At 36.3% G+C, this 16,952-nt stretch overlaps 1 long non-coding RNA gene across 1 annotated transcript; it reads left to right on the forward strand.

The window, feature by feature from the left end:
• The first annotated feature begins 5,809 nt into the window (after positions 1 to 5,809).
• Positions 5,810 to 16,767, forward strand: LOC131538424 (uncharacterized). Its single transcript, XR_009270587.1, has 3 exons — positions 5,810 to 9,233; positions 9,665 to 9,735; positions 16,313 to 16,767. It is a non-coding gene; the product is annotated as an uncharacterized LOC131538424 (long non-coding RNA).
• The last annotated feature ends 185 nt before the right edge of the window (positions 16,768 to 16,952 follow it).

The raw sequence follows: 16,952 nt of genomic DNA on the forward strand, positions 1-16,952 counted from the left end.
CACTGACTACTTCGTCCCGATCAGATTCAAAATGGTAAAAAAAAAGTTAATATGAGAGAGAGATAGTTCTGGAGACACCATCTGGTTCACCCACCCCAATGAGCGCAAGGAATGTCTGTTTTGGGAAATGTGTTTTTGTGTGTGGGCCATTGAAACTGTTATGTGCTTTATACTTTAAATGTTAAAAGATGTATTGGTGTTTAAACTGGGATAAAGGGAAGTTTTTATTAAAGATTTTCACAAACATATCAAGAAAAAACATCAAACATGTAAAATGAGCAATGACTTTTTTCCCTGCGAGTCAAGACAAGCTAGTGTTGTTAAAACAATTTAAAAACTAGTTAGAGTTTGGCCAAATTAAATAAAAAGAAGTAGAGGTAAGCGTGTTCGCTCATCTAAAACAAAAATGCATCAGGAAACGTTCGTTAAACAACACAGGAGTTTTTCTGTTTCAATTTAAAACCAGGTAGAGTTTGTTACAAGTTAAATCAACAACATAAGATACTTGTCAGAATCTTGTAGTCTAACATTACAAGTTAGAAAATTAAAAAGCAAGTAAGCGAGGATTACCATCTTCTAAAACAAAAAAGGTAGGCTAGAGATTGTCACAAATTAGAAACGGCTTAAAGTTCTCCGGCGTGCAGTGTTTGGCTGCGGGAAAAAATAAATAAATTCCTACATTAAAAACAAAACTTGTTGATATCACCTTCGAGTCCATGAGTTCGCCTACCAATGAGAGGAGCACAGCTTTCACTCTCAACCAAACTAACATTACTAGCCAATCAGAATTGTTTGCTCTTATAAACACGAGACGCGCATAATTGTACGTTGAAAAAGCTGCGAGGCACAATGATCAAAGCAGGGGTGAGGCCAGACATTTTTAAGTGGGTGGGCCTTCATAAAATAGGGTGGGCAAAACGAAAAGTACTGTATGAAAGCTGCAAGCCAAATTACGGAAAATAAATAAATAAAAAACAATGCAGCACAAACAATAAACAACACAACAACAACCCAACCTATTTTCTATTAAGTATAGCATTAGATAATTTTTTTTTATAACTATAAACATTGAGAAAATTAACTTACGTTTACACATCCTCCTACAATATTAGTCTGAGACGACGGGGCTTCTGGTTAAACACAGAGATGATCTCGTCATAATCAAGTGTCTCCATCAGTTCACGTTCAAAAGAAAGCAGAGACAAATTGCTTAGGCGAACAGTAAGCATTGAGGACCGTAGACACGTTTTTATGCGGTTTGTTGTGGAGAACAATCTTTCGACACTGCATGATGTCATCGGGAGAGTAATAAGTGCTCGTATCATTTTGTTGACGTTTGGAAAGATGTCCTCAGGACTGTTATCCAGCACTTCCATGAGTGATGGGAGGCCCTGTCCAGCATCTGCCTTCCGTTTTAGCTGCTGCATGAACACTGTGAGCTCAGCATCACCAATGTCTGTTATAGTGTTTACTTGCAACCGTTAGTGAATCTCTGTCTCTGAAAGTATTTGAACCGGGTAAACGGGCAACAGCAGCACTCATGAAGCCATAGGTGTCGTCATGGAAACGGCTGTTCAGCTCCCTGATTTGGCGATCCAACACCTCATTCCACAGATGCCTCAGATCTTCATCACTTTTAATGCTGCCACTTTTCCCAAGAGAGCTTGTGATTACAAAGGCAGACAATTTAGCAGGAAGTTTCCTTTCTCGAGAGGCAGCGACGTCCATTTTGTGTACGTCGTGTTTTTCCATCAGGTCATGCGTTAATTTAAGCACTTTCTCAAAATTGTGATTTGTGTTGTCTCTGAACACTTTTAAATTTGATTTCAGTCCCTCAATCAAATGAATGCAGTCTGTAACAGATACGGCTGGTGACTGTAGTCCTTTTGTTGCAAAATCGCTCATTTCAAAAAAATTTCCAAATGTTACTAGAAGAAACAAGAACTTTTTTGTTTGCATTTGCTGCAAAAGAGAGTCAGCTTCTAGTTTAGTTAGACCACTGCTGGTTTCAGAATACTTAGCAAATGTTTCTAAGATAGCATCAAGTAGTGTCAGGATCTTGGTGACCGAGCCCGACTTGGAGCCCCACCTTGTGTCCACTGACCGCTCCAACTCCAAGCACTGCCGCGTTGGATTCAACTCCTTTTGAATGCCCATAAATTGTGCATGACGACTACTTCCAGTCATGAAGCCATAAACAGAATTCAGTATTTCAAAGCATGTATTGACGTGTCTAGATACTTTTGCAACGCTGCTTAAAACGAGATTAAGGCGGTGAGAACAACAGTGTACATACACCGCATGATGAAAAGTATGTTTAAGGATAGTCTGCACTCCTCCCACTCCCACACATAACTCAGGGTCCAGGTCAAGTGGCGCTAACACCCTGAAGTATTTTCTCTGAAATCACATCAGCCGTCATGTGGCATGTATCCAAAAATCCAATGGGTACCCAAGGGTAAAAAACATTTTTTTTAAATACAACACCCCTACTCCATCCAGCGCACTTGTGGAAAGACTGTTTAGCTTAGGAAGATTGGTTCTGACACCAAGAAGAAACAGACTGTCAGATAAAAGGTTTGAAAGGCTTCTCCTGGTGAGATATAATCGGCGCTTCAAGTGAGCAGTGAAAACTAGTGGTGAGCAATAGGCTAAAAAAACGAGTTTAAAATTAAACATAAATGCAAATATTACATCACTTATAGTAATTGAATTGTTGCTGTGTGCCTATACGGTTTTATTTGTCTACTATAAAAGTTTTTTAGGTCATTACTTAAGTGTAACATTCTATGACCACATTCCATAAATTGTTGTTGCCAGATACATCGTATACTACTGTATAAACGTATTTCATCAGCAGATTAAATGTGCTGGTAATTGTTGGCCTCTTTTTCGTTCTGCCAGAATGTTTGCTACTGTTTTATTTGTCTACTGTAAAGGTTTTTTAGGTCATTAATTAAGTGAAACATTCAAAGACCACATTCCATTAATTGTCGTTGCCAGATACATTGTATACTACTGTATAAACGTGCTGGTAATTGTTGGCCTCTTTTTCCCCGCCAGCATGTTTGGTTGGTTCTGCTTGAGCCATGTTGGAGATTTTACTGTGTTGCTGCTTTATTAAATAACAGAAGTTGTTTAAAAAGTGTGGCTTGTTGTCATCATATTGAGCCAGTTGTACTCTTCATTTACCTGTAACTTTCATGGATTCACAAGCTGCAAAAATTATACAATTACAAATTTTTTGCGGTGTAATGGAAAAGTAATGTAACTAGTAGTGTAACTAATTACTGTTGGCTGGGAGTAATAAGTAACGTAATAGTACTTTTTAAAGGAGTAACTAGTAATGAGTAATATATTAAATTTTTTGAGTAACGAGCCCAACACTGATTAGGATATATATACATTTCTTTCTTTGTTTATTTGTTGTCATTTGGATTCTGCTGATACTGTCACTAACGCCTCAGAAACTGTTACTAAGACAGTCAAAATCAAGACTATTAATTAGAGTGATTTAATAGTCTTGCTATGCTAAGCTAATAGTCTTGCTTGCTTGCTAAGCTATGCAGTATTGGTGATCTCGGTCATTTATGAAGCCTTATGATCCTGATCAGTACTGAGTTAGCCATCTTTGTGTTATGGTGACAGTATAATTTATTTGTGTTTTCAATGTGTATTTTGTTAGATTTGTTTGTGTAACTGATTTTTGATTTTTGATTTTTCTTTCTCTTTTGTATTTTGCAGGAGCTGAGCGTTTCTCAGAAGCAGGCTGGTTTTTGGGTTGCACCACATTCACTCTAACTGTCCGTTCACACCAGACGCGACTATTCGCGCGTAGTTGGATGCTTGAACATTTCGAGTTTACTTGCTTCATTCGCGCGTGACATTCACTTCACAACAGAAGCGAATTCGCGTCATGGGAGGGGCTTCTGCCAGGCGAACGGCTCCAGTCTCGTTGTGAAATGGCTGACATGGATCAAATACGGCGAATAAGCTCAATTTAGCTAGCTTGTAGTCTCAAAATGTGTATATATATATATATATATATAGCTCAAATTGTATAAAGAGCGTTTTTTACAACTTACCAGATTGTCCGACCTCCTCACTCACTTGCTTCCAAGCAAAATCCTTTCTATTCCTGTTTCTGTAAAAGTACGAAAATGTAGGTCATCATATAGCTCTGGGTGTCCACAAACAGCGATGATTATTTTGTCCTCCATTGTTGTTTGGGATTCCCTCCGCTCGCTACGTCGTAATCACGTCACTACTAGAGCAAGCTCCTGATTGGTTAACGCGGCGTGAATTTTCGCCAAAGTTGAAAAAAAACGAGCCACATTGCAAATGTAGTGAGGTTTGTGCCGTGTCTGAAACGTCACCGTCACTTAAACATATGGCCAATGAGGTATCGCTCTGCTATGGTATATAAACCTGTTGTCTATGCCTCCCGGAGTGCGTCATGGTCAAACCCGCCCCCCCCTTTCTTTCATTGCTGTGGAATACGGAGGTACGTGTTTTTAGCGGTGTAGCTTCACTGGTTGATCCATGTTACTTAGTGTGATTTTTACCCGTTTAGTGTGACGTTGGTCCATCGAGGCTGTGTGTGCATGTGGTGTGCTGCTTACTCCCAGGTGAGTTTTAATGCGGTGCGTTTGTGGTGCCGTGGGAAGTTTGATTTGACCACAATTATGTGTTTCAGTGCGCTGTGCGTCATGGCAGCATAATTTATTTTTATTTTTATTAACCTTTATTTTACCAGGAAATAATCCCATTGAGATTCAGAATCTCTTTTTCAAGGGAGTCCTGGCCAAGACAGCAGACTAAAGTTCCATATTAAAAAAATATATACAATAAAAACAACAACAACATTTAACAGAAAAAGACAGTTGGCAATTCAACATAATTTCAACATAATTACCAGCAGCGCTCAGTAACAGCACATGTGCATTTAGTACTCAGATAGTCCTTTATCATAATTTTAAACTGTGTCATTGTTGGTAAATAGTCCAATTTTAGCTGATTCTGCAATTTATACCAAGATAAAGGTGCAAAAACTTTAAAAGCACTTTCACCAAAGACAGTTCTCGTTCGTGGAATGTCATACATGATTTGCCCATATGATCGAAGATTACATTTCCTGGTAGTGACTTTAAGAGTCAGAAGAGAACATAGATAAGGAGGCAGTTTGTACAGTATGGCCTTAAAAAGAAAAATATACCAGTGCTCTAGCCTGCGATTGTGCAAAGTTAGCCAACCAACACTCTCATACAGGCTACAATGATGAGTACGAAAAATAGAATTAGTTACAAATCTTAATGCTGCATGATATACTGAATCCAGTATTTTCAATGAAGAGTGATTTGCATGCATATATAAAATATCACCGTAGTCCAGCATTGACAGAAAAGTTGCTTGTATAAGTGTTTTTCTCGCACTAAAAGAGAAACAGCCTTTGTTTCTATAATAGAAACCCAACTTTACTCTAAGCAGCATATAGAGTGTTTAACAAAAAAACTCAAAGGACAAACTTTCTTCTAAAAGAAAACCAAGATATTTATAGACTGATACTCATTCAATTACTTTCTCATCTAATGTAACAATTTGACAAGCATCGTCTGTTTTCCTTAATTTAGAAAAACACATCATTTTGGTTTTGTCTGAGTTTAATACAAGTCTCATTTTAAGAAGATTCTTCTGAATAAAGTTAAAAGCAGAATATTTAAATGTTAAATATTTTTTGTTTCTAAATAGTATTTCAACTGGTCACTTATAAGCCCTTCTAAGACCTTGGCTAAAGCAGACAGCTTAGATATTGGCCTATAATTATTTAGATTTGATCGGTCCCCACCCTTTAATACAGAGTGACATATGCTGACTTCAATACACTAGGTATTAATCCAGTTTCAATAGTCAAATTGAAAATGTGTGTCAAAGGTTCTGCAATATGTTCAGCAGCAATATTTAAAAAGTATGGATCCAACCCATCAGGACCAGAGGATTTATTGGTATTTAACCTTCTAAGAGCATCATATACCTCCTGCATTGCAATAGGAACAAAATCAAAATTGATAGATACATTTTCCCTAGACAAAGAGTAGTCATCTTGTCTCCTCTGTTGTTGTGTTGTATGCTCAAACAACAACCCAGAAGATATAAAATGCTGGTTTAGGGAATCTAGCATACTTTTCCTGTCTGTAATAATTTTGTCATTCAACTTCAATATATTTGGCATGACAGTATCCCTAGAGTCAGAAGACAGTGATTTTATAACTTTCCAAAATTTAGAGGGATTAACTTTACTATCACATATTTCATTTACATAAAAATCTGATTTTGCTTTGCGTATTTGAGAGACACATTTATTTCTCAGGTGCCTAAAATATTGCCAATCTGAGCTATTTTTGGAATTCTTTGCCTTTGACCAAGCAAGATCATGCTCATGAATTAGATCAGACAATTTCTGTGAAAACCACGGATTATCATGCCCTTTAATCTTATATTTTCTAAAAGGAGCATGCTTGTTTATAATGTCCAAGAAAAGTGATTTAAAATATTGCAACGCTATCTCGGGCTCCGGGATCAAATTTACCCTGGTCCAGTCACAGAGATTAAGATCAATTAAAAAAAGCTTGTTCACAGAACAACTTCAAAATTCTCTTAATTATAATACGCGGTTTACATTTAGATATCTTGGTATCTCTCACACCAGCAATAACGCAGTGATCACTCGTATCATTTGCAAAAACCGCAGTAGCTTTGTATTTCTGCGGCACATTTGTTAAAAACAAATCAAGGAGTGTAGACTTTTCAGGATGTTTAGGATTTAGCCTAGTAGGCGAATCTATAATTTGGATCAAATTCGCTGAATCACAAAAACTTTTAATTAAATCAGATGCAGGAGTTAGCCAGTCCCAATTTAAGTCACCCATTAAAACCAATTCAGTATATTTTATAGATGACAAACAATCAGCCAATGAGGACAATGTGTCTTTTGGCGCAGAAGGAGGTCTATAGCATCCCGCAACTGTCAAAACACAATTCTGCGATAATTCAATTTTCAACACTAGTAGTTCAAATTGTTTAGGCACAGACTTGGATAATTGTACTGTTGCTTGCAAACTATTTTTTACATAGATCGCCACTCCTCCACCTTTAGCACAACGATCAATACGAAATATATTATACCCCTCCATATAAATATAACTATCAAGAGTGGATTTACCCAGCCATGTCTCAGATAACACCATAATATCAACATTTAGCCCAAATTCTGACCATATCGATTTTTGGCAATAAACTTCTCACATTTATATGCACAAAACCAATACCAGACCTATTTAGAAAATCAGCAGGAGTTTGCAACGATATCATATCAGTCCCAGGACCTGGGTTAGGTTGCACATTTTCCTGACATCAGCAACATAAGTGTAATAATACATTTCAACATACGTCTATTAAGACCGTGCTTTCTGCAACTTTTAGAGTCACCACTCATTGTGATTTTGGGCCAAGAGTTTTTTGATGGAATAAAACAGTCATTTAAAAGGAACAGGCTTAAAAGATATTTCAAATTTCCATGTTGTGAAGCCAGGCTCATGTCATCCATCCAGCCCCCATGACTGCCGACCAAGTCCTGTGCATAGCCAGTAACCTTTGATTGTGGGCACAAATAAAGTGCATTTAAGGAAACATTGTAGTCACTCATTTGGACCAACCGGTGCACTTCATACTCTGACATTATAGGCAAACAGAGCAAAGACAGAAAAGCAAGAATCATACTCGCCATGATGGAATTTGCACACCACAAAGCAGGGTAGCTGGAGTGTAGCTAGTAGAGACCCAAGGTTATAGTTGATAGCTAGTGGAAACCCAGGCTGTAGCTGATGGAATGTAGGCCAGGCAGTAGGTGAAACCAGATTATAGCTGGTAGAGTCCCAGGCTGTAGCTGAAGGAGACCCAGACTGTGGCTGGAGCAGGAGACCAGGCTGTATTCAGTATAGACCCAAACTGTAGCTGGTGCAGGCAGAGTGATGCAGGTTTACACCAAAAGTAGATGAACACAAAAATCCAGGCAAACGCCCCAATCCTAGTCCAAAAAACAGTAGGCCTGTACTGCTTTTTCGGGCAAAAAACAAACCCCACAGCAGCAGATTAATAATTGAAGGGCCAGGTTGATTGGGCACAGCAATTGAAATAGTTCTCCAACTCAGATACACAATAGTTCATAAGTTGTGGGGTAAATCACAATTTTTCTAATGGTTTTCACCAAACTTTGTTAAAAGTAAACGAACGTGTTAAAGAGGATGTTAAAATCCATTGAAAAGACAAGTTTAAAACAAGTTAAAACAAACAAACACTAAACAGAACAAAAGAAAGGCTGCCATCTTGGAAAGTGGGTGTTCATAATAGCCAGGTTGGAGCACCAGCTGTTTATATTGGTATTACCAACTAAAGGAGCTACTATATGACTGTGTGTGTGGTTGTGAGTGTTATGCCCCCAGCAAAAAATGACCAAACGGTCCACCAGCGGTTTTTGGGCGGCACAAATTCAGCGGCTTAATACGGTCGGACCACCGTCGGGACACCATCGGCGAGCCGACCAATCTAAAAACGCTGTCGGTCAGCTGGTGTTTTTTTGGGTGGCATGCCACCAACGGTTTGCCGCGGCTGGGCGTCCGTTGGTGCACCAGTGGCAAGCGGAGGGTCTGTCCTGTGTTTCTACCGAGCTCTTACATGACATTTTTGTTATATATTTTTACAGTTAAAAGGAATCTGAAGCACTGAATAAAAATAGTGAGAGTTATAATTAATAAAGGTATGGTATAAAAACTGCAAGCACATTTTTAAATGAAAACAATAGTTTGAATGATCATAAAAACAACAATACAAAATCTAATAAAAAATAACAAACAAAAAAAAAATCTATAAAAATTAAATAAAAATAAAAGTGCTACTTTGTCCCACTATCACCTGCGGGTTGCAGTTTACACCTATGTATGAATGGGTCATATAACTACAAAACGATTACAATTCAAAGTTAAATAAACATTTCTGTTGTTGTTTATGTGCTATATAATGTTTATTTAAATGGTGCGTGACTGTGACGTGTTTTGATGGAGCTCGCTCTGAGTCTCTTCAAACGCTGCAGCGAGGGAGTTACCATGGAAACGGGGCGGCAACTCTCAAACTGACAGCTGCAACACTGCGTCTCTCGCTGCTGTTTTCACCGTTTTCAGGTGAGTTTAGTCCCTAAAATCACACAAATATTACATACAACTGTTCCTGACACTTCTCTTTCTTGTAATTGATACGCTTCTGTTGAATATTTACTTCATAAAGATGGTTTAGTGTCTTTGAAAAAGTCCATTAGCATCTCAACTGTTTTCAGACAATGTATGCTAACTCTGTATTTTGAGCTCTGATTGATCAAAGTTTTGACTTTTCATCACATATTTATGTGTAGTTGGGAGATTTTAATAGCTTTGTAAAGGTTTTGTCAATGGGTTATTGGAGTTAGACGAATGTATTTAGCCTAAAATCTGTGCTGTAACTTTACTGTTAATCGGTGACGTCACTTAAAGGAGCATGTATTAACTGAATCTAGTTAAAACGTGATTTGATATTTAATGGCAAACAATTATTGATAAAAATTATTCTGTGGTTTCAGGAGTAACACTTCTACAACAGAAGAGAAGCTCCAAGATATCTACATTTCTGAAGGAAGCTGCTGACAGAGATGTGGGAAACAACTTCATATTTGCAAATATCTAGTGAAAAAATGCATATCACCATGCATCTTTTACAATTCTTTATTAAAGTTATTTTAAGAAAGTTTTGACATCCAAACATGAGTGAGTGATGTTAAAATGTATTTTATTTCTGTGATCAAAGATGAATTTTCAGCATCATTACTCTTCAGTTTTACATGATGATTATTCAGAAATCATTCTAATATGCTGATTTGCTGCTCAGGAAATATTCCTGATTCGTATTTTGTTTTGTATTTTGTGTGTATTATTCAGGATTCCTTAATGAGCAACGTTTAAAATGAACAGTGTTTTTTTGAAACAAAAATATTTACTCACTTCTCATCAATTTAATGCATCCTTGCTGAATAAAAATGAATTTATTAAAAAACCTCACTGACTAAACTTTAGAACAGTATTGTACAATGCCATTTAAAGGTCTGGAGTCTATTTAACAATGAATCCTGAAAAAAAAAGTTTACACTAAAATGTTTTATCAGCACATCTTTTTTTATATATTGTTAATAATCAGAAATGTTTCTTGAGCAGCAAATCAGATTTATTTTTGAAGGATCATGTGACACTGAAGACTGGAGAAATGATGTTAAATTCAGCTTTGATCACAGCAATACATTACAATTTTAACATATTCAAATAATAATAATAAAAAACAGTTCCCTTGAATTGTAATATCATTTCACAATGTTATTGTTTTAACTGTTTTTTGAGTTGTGAGTATAAGAGACTTATTTCAAAGATGTAAAAATCCTACTGACTCCAGACTTTTTAACAGTTGTGTAAATTAGTTATGATGTTCCTCCCACTTCAATAATACTGCGGCATATGTACACTGTAAAAAATCCAATTAACAAAATGCTGAAAGGGCAAAAATATTTGGTTACACTTTATTTTGATAGTCCACTTTAGACATTCTACTAACTATAAGTAACATTGTAACTACGTGTCAGCTAATTTTCATTAATTTGCAACTACATGTCTACTAACTCTCAGTAGGGTAGGTTTGGGGTTAGTAGAATAAGTTGCCATACACTTGTAAAGTTTCTGATAGTCAGTATGTTGTATGTTGTGGACCCATCAAAATAAAGTGTTAGAAGTTATTAAGCAGAGAGTCTACTAATACTCTAATGACTGCTAGTTGACGTGTAGGTGCAAAGTTACTTACTGTTAGTAGAATGTCTAAAGTGGACTATCAAAATAAAGTGTTACCAAATATTTAAGTTGAACTCTTTTTATTGCTTGTGCTTAGTTGAGAAGACATATTAAGTCTGCACAAGTATATTTTAAAAATATTAAATGAATGGTTATTTTCAAATCCAGTCAACAATCAGAATGCTAAATGTTGACTAAACTAATAAAAACAAATCCAGCCAACACTGAGATCTTTCCGCACATGCACGAGCCTGAGTGACTTAACGGGAGAAACAGCGCCGCCATCTTGTCAAGTTCACGAGTCAGGTGAGTTGCACTAAATAAATATTATTTTTTAAACTAAATTTAACGAGAAAATCATGCAACATAGCCAATTTTTTTGAGTGGCCATTTAGAAAGTGTTTTATGAGTTGTTAAGTGGATATAAGACAGTGTATGTCAAGTTCAGGCATCAAGTAAGTCAAGTGGCACTGAATAAATATTTGTACTTAACGTTATACTGCATTTATAAAAACGTATATTATAAAGGTGTAAATGTTTTATTTAAAATGTATATATTTATACACAAGCGTACAACATAAATAAAAACATTGAATAAGCGTTTTATGATGCGTTATGTCTGAGGGAAGTTTACGTTAAGGGAACGTGCTCTCACCTTGTTTAATCCATAAAACACGATGTCAAAAGCTGTGTTACTATAATGAATTCTTGTCTCGTGAATGGCGCTTCGTAAGAGAAATTCGTCGTTCCGAACGAAAATGAACAACTGAATTGTTTCACGAGGCCGTTCAAAGCATCTCAGTCAGTTCTAGGTTAGTGAATCACTAGATCGTGCACGAGTTCCTGCACAGGGAAAGACCGTGGCTCAGTAAATACTGGGACAACTGATCAATCAATTTGTAAAACGTCACCATTGGTATTTATCAACAAAAGGCAGAACCCTTATATTATGCTATTATTTTATGTTATTTAAGGTAACTTAGCCCTATAATATGAAATGTACATGTTCTATTACAAATCTACTACAAATCTTACTACAATTAAAATGTGCTTTATTGTTCTCAGTGGCATCTACGCTAATATTAGTCTGTTTCATTCTTATTCCGAGGTCACCATAGCCACCAGATCCAGTCCGTATCCAGATCAGATGGTGGATCAGCACCTAGAGACAACCTCTACGGCCCTGAATGTCAGCGGAGACCATGTCAGCTAGAGGAGCTCCAGAGACTGATCCCCAGTGAAGACCTCGTTGGCCATCGGGACAAGACCACGAGAACCAGACAAGTCCTCTGCTCAATCTGACCTGTGCTGGTGTAACAGGTATGGAAAGTAATGTTCATGTCATATGTAGAATTGCACAAAAATGTTCATGATGTATACCTGATGTGCTTGTCTGTGTGTACCTTCCCCTTTAAATTTCTGACAGCAGCGTTAGTCTTAATTTCCTGTCTTTGCACCTCCTCTTCCCTTGCTGCACGGTCTGTGCATGGGAGAGGTGGGTTTCTAATGAGCTCTGATTAATCTAATTTCATCTTTGCTTTAAAAATCACTTTTATACTCTGTTTAAATCATATATGTGACATTAACTTATAATTAATAAAATAAAATATTTGATTATTTCTGTATTTTCACTAAGTTTGATCAGTTTTATACTTCATCGATGCACTTGAAGCACGTGCTAATTGCGTTGCACTTTACATTAATTTAACAGAAAAGACAAGAAGGGCGAAAAACACACTGTATAGACTTTTTCATGTTTTATTCAGGTATGCTGTTTTGTCACTCGTTAAACTGATTTTATTGTTTGAAAGTTTTTTTTTTTTTCTTCTCTACCCTTGCTGCACGGTCTGTGCATGGGAGAGAAAAGACAAGAAGGGTGAAAAACACACTGTAAAAAGACTTTTTCATGTTTTATTCAGTAAATGAAGAGTCGAACCGTCAAACTGATGTCCGTCTGGTTACTACTCTGGAAAAAAACACAACGCAGATTACACCGGTCACACTGGAATTAAACCATGCCATGCTGGTTTCGTCTGGCCAGAGGAGAACTGCCCCTCGACTAAGCCTGGTTTTTCCCAAGGTTTTCTACTCAGTTTCTGTCATCGATGGAGTTTTGAGTCCTTGGCTTGCTTATTTGGGGACGCTTGGCTGATTGCATAGACACTATTGGAAGAGAGCTGAACTGAATGATGATTTCATTGAATCATCAATGAACTGACTTTAACTGGAAAAATGACTTGTATTATAAAAAGTGCATTATAAATAAAGGTGATTGACTTGATTTTTTTAAAACTAACACCTGGTTCATTTTTTTTTTTTTTTTTGGACTTCTGCCTCATTTTAAAGATGTAATTGTGAACAGTAGTAATATTTGTAAATGTTTGTTTGCTAACATTTTGTTTAGCTTGTTTAGGTTTTTCTTAGTTCATTAAAGTTTAAACAGAATTTTGCAGTTGTATTACAGATGTAATGTTTGTCAGCTGGAGCTTTAAAGGGATAGTTCACCCAAAAATGAAAATTTGCTGTTAATTTACTGACCGTCAGTATGGAGTCAATTTAATGCCGCATATATATGCAAAAGAAAATAAAGTTTTGCAAAGAAAAATAAAGAATTGCAAAAGAAAATGAAGTATTGCAAAAGAAAATAAGTTTTGCAAATAAAAATAAAGAATTGCAAAATAGATAAATAAAGCGAACAAAAGCAATGATTTTGCAATACATATTTTCCATGGCCATATCTACTAATTTATTTGCAATGGAGCTTTTATTTTGCGTTTCAGTCAAGTTTGAGCTTGCGATACCGTTTTCCCTTTGCGCTTCACGTTTCGGCGCTGTTTTGACATGGGGGTGGAGTCAGGGGACGGGGGCGTGTCCAACAGGCCTGGGCATGCCTCCCTGGAAGTGACGTCATCGGCCCGAGACGCAGATCACAGCTGATCCAGGCACCGTCACTGAGCAGAGGCATGCGGGCGGATCGTTTCCTTTATTCACTAGCTTTAAAACATGCATGCTTCGTTTTATTAACAAATGTATATGTGTATTAGCAGCGTTTGCTCAAGTTAAAGAAGTTGTTAATATGAACATCTGCTGTTTATTTCTCTCAATGTGTGCACACTTTTATAGCATTAAAATGTGTATTGTTTCATCTGGTTAACTAAATGTGCATTAACAGTGCTTGTTTAAAATCTCTTAACCTGTGCACAGCGCTCTTTGTTTACATTAGTTCAGAGTTACTGCTAGTTTTAATGTAAAGAATGCAATTAACTTCACAAACTATACATCATTAAAAGGTCTAAGACTCAAGCTTCATATCCATCTCGACTTCGTTTTCATTTACATAACTCCTGGCATAAATTAAGAAATGACTGGCACTGGAAGTTTAAAAAAAGATTAAAAAGTCATTTTGGTTTAGTTTTGTCGTGGCCACGAGATATTAAGTCGTGGGAACATGATAATACTGTATGTCGTGGCCATGAGTTTAATCATGCATAAACAAACCCGCGTGACCATAGCAACCTGGGATTATCAGAGACTGATCAAATATATTTATCCATCCCACAGTCCGTTGATCGTGTCTTTTTATGTAATATATGTGTATATTAGGCTATTATTATTTCAATATATATATTACATAAAAAGACACGATCAACGGACTGTGGGATGGATAAATATATTTGACACGACATACAGTATTATCATGTTCCCACGACTTAATATCTCGTGGCCAAGACAAAACTAAACCAAAATGACTTTTTAATCTTTTTTTAAACTTCCAGTGCCAGTCATTTCTTAATTTATGCCAGGAGTTATGTAAATGAAAACGAAGTCGAGATGGATATGAAGCTTGAGTCTTAGACCTTTTAATGATGTATAGTTTGTGAAGTTAATTGCATTCTTTACATTAAAACTAGCAGTAACTCTGAACTAATGTAAACAAAGAGCGCTGTGCACAGGTTAAGAGATTTTAAACAAGCACTATTAATGCACATTTAGTTAACCAGATGAAACAATACACATTTTAATGCTATAAAAGTGTGCACATTGAGAGAAATAAACAGCAGATGTTCATATTAACAACTTCTTTAACTTGAGCAAACGCTGCTAATACACATATACATTTGTTAATAAACGAAGCATGCATGTTTTAAAGCTAGTGAATAAAGGAAACTATCCACCCGCATGCCTCTGCTCAGTGACGGTGCCTGGATCAGCTGTGATCTGCGTCTCGGCCCATGACGTCACTTCCAGGGAGGCATGCCCAGGCCTGTTGGACACGCCCGTCCCATGACTCCACCCCATGTCAAAACAGCGCCACAAAGTGAGACGCAGAAACGTGAAGCGCAAAGGGAAAACGGTATCGCAAGCTCAAACTTGACTGAAACGCAAAATAAAAGCTGCATTGCAAATAAATTAGTAGATATGGCCATGGAAAATATGTATTGCAAAATCATTGCTTTTGTTCGCTTTTATTTATCTATTTTGCAAATCTTTATTTTTATTTGCAAAACTTATTTTCTTTTGCAATACTTCATTTTCTTTTGCAATTCTTTATTTTTCTTTTGCAAAACTTATTTTCTTTGCAAAACTTATTTTTCTTTTGCATATATATGCGGCATTAAATTGACTCCATACGTCAGGCCATCCGAGATGTAGATGACATTTTTCTTTAAGCCTGTATGTTTAGTCTGTATGACAAATGTTATAAATGGAGATTGTTATTAAATAATGGCTATTATGTGTTGTAAATTGTGTTTTTAGTGATTGATAAACACCAGTTAATCATTTTGAATAATTTTGTTAAATTATAAAAATATATGTTTTAGTTCCCCTGCAATTTTTTATAATGCCCAAATAATAAATCTTAGTTGAGGTAACATATAAAACACATGGAGTAAAGTGTTACATTTTAAATGACATAACTTGCTGTAGTCTTCTAAATGTTTGACCAATTAAAACATTTTATTTGAATGGACTATAAAACTACTTTTTAGAGTGTAGACTGTGTCTGTTCCCTGAATACTGAGGACAAATATGCTTACTAAGGGATATAGAATAAAATCAGATTGTGATTTAACCAAATTATAGCAAAGTAAGCTAAATAATGTCACAAAACTCTGGACTAATGGTAGTACCCAGAATATCAAAGTCCAGTAAAGGAGGCAGAGCTTTTTCACATTTTACTCTTAAACTCTCAAATAGCCTTCTGATAATGTTTGGGGCTCAGGCACTCTCTCTGTTTAAATCTAGATTAAAAATACATCTTTTAGCCAAGCATTCACATAACAACTCATAACCTTGTACTCTAGTAATAAATGCACGTGATCATCTTTTGCCTGAAATAATATGAACAGCATCTATGCTAATTCTTCTCCTTTTGTTTTCCTGTTTCTATCTCTCAGGTTTCCCATCCCAGTGTTACTACAGCTTGGATCCAGCCTCACTTGTGGTGACTTCAGATGATGCCAACACTCATGAAGACGATGATGGCAACTATAGATCAACATACCAACCTGACAAATGTTATGTATTGTAATCATTGCCTTAAAGCATACGTTGAGTGATTTTCAACCCACTTTGTATTGTTACTATGATGGTAATATATGTGAACGAACAATATTTAATCTTTCTCTGAGTTCCATGAGATATTCCCATTTATTTTTCAGCCAAATAATATTTAGCATTATCCGAGTATTGTTTTTTAACATATTACAGACTTTGTGGCAGTATAAAGTGGATTTAAATTCCCCGAACCTACCCTTTAATGTTTGTCTGTTTAACTGAACATGACTTTAAACACATAACTTGTATTATCTTAGAGTTATTGACATATAGACATTAATTTGTTACCAGAAGATGCTCCCCATTGAGTCACAGTCACCTCAGGCTGTTGATAGGATTTTTTTTTTTTGAAACCTTGACATTTTCTAAAGCTGCTTTGATTGTGAAAAGCATTGTACCCTTACAACAGTTAACCATGTTTTTACTATGGTAAAACTAGTACTGTAGTAATCAGGGTTTAGTTTTTCTCAAACTAAAGTT

This window comes from Onychostoma macrolepis, chromosome 04 (assembly GCF_012432095.1).
Source record: "Onychostoma macrolepis isolate SWU-2019 chromosome 04, ASM1243209v1, whole genome shotgun sequence".
Taxonomy (NCBI): domain Eukaryota; kingdom Metazoa; phylum Chordata; class Actinopteri; order Cypriniformes; family Cyprinidae; genus Onychostoma; species Onychostoma macrolepis.